This window comes from Sinocyclocheilus grahami, unplaced genomic scaffold (assembly GCF_001515645.1).
Source record: "Sinocyclocheilus grahami isolate Dianchi unplaced genomic scaffold, SAMN03320097.WGS_v1.1 scaffold2622.1, whole genome shotgun sequence".
NCBI lineage: Eukaryota > Metazoa > Chordata > Actinopteri > Cypriniformes > Cyprinidae > Sinocyclocheilus > Sinocyclocheilus grahami.
In genome coordinates this window covers 16620-17339 of record NW_015507801.1, presented here as the reverse complement: position 1 = coordinate 17339, position 720 = coordinate 16620, and positions in this window count along the sequence as shown.

Genomic DNA, 720 nt, shown 5'->3' with positions numbered 1-720 from the left:
CATGTCAAACAAACATGTATACTATATGATGCAAATGTTGTATTCTTTTAAAGTTTTATTACATTTTGTTCCTCAAATCCACACTTTTTCTGGAATCAAAATAATCAAAAGTATCCCAGTCCAACTTACAAGGTTTAAATAACACATACTGAATGGTTTCTCCACGATCTAATCCAATTTCAGTCATTTATAGTAAATTATATCAGATTTTAGTCTATTTTGCCAAAATTACAGTTGGCTTAAGTGTTAAAAATTCCTCCAAAGTGTTACATCTTTAAAAATTGCTTAGACACTAAAGGTACTTGAGGAGCACTCAGTGAAACCCTTCACTCATTTACCTAATCTTTAGACCAAGTCTGCAACACTACAAGCACATTACGCTATTGTAAAGCAAACACAGTTCTCTACATTACACACCTCGTTCAAAGCTAACAGCTCTTTTGTTTCATTTGGGAAACAGTGCCGTTGAAATGCCCTGATCATTTACTCATGACCTACAGCCAGTGATTATCTGTGAAAATACATCATTATTTGTTCACTTAGAAATCAAAACTCCAAAAAATTCCAAAAAAAGTGTTTGGAGTTTGGTGAAAAGAAATTGTTTTACCACCTTGCATTTCTGTTTACAGTGTATATATGATTATATACTGTGTGTGTGTGTGTGTGTGTGTGTGTGTGTGAGTGAGTGAGTGTGTGTGTGTGTGTGTGTGTGTGTGTGTG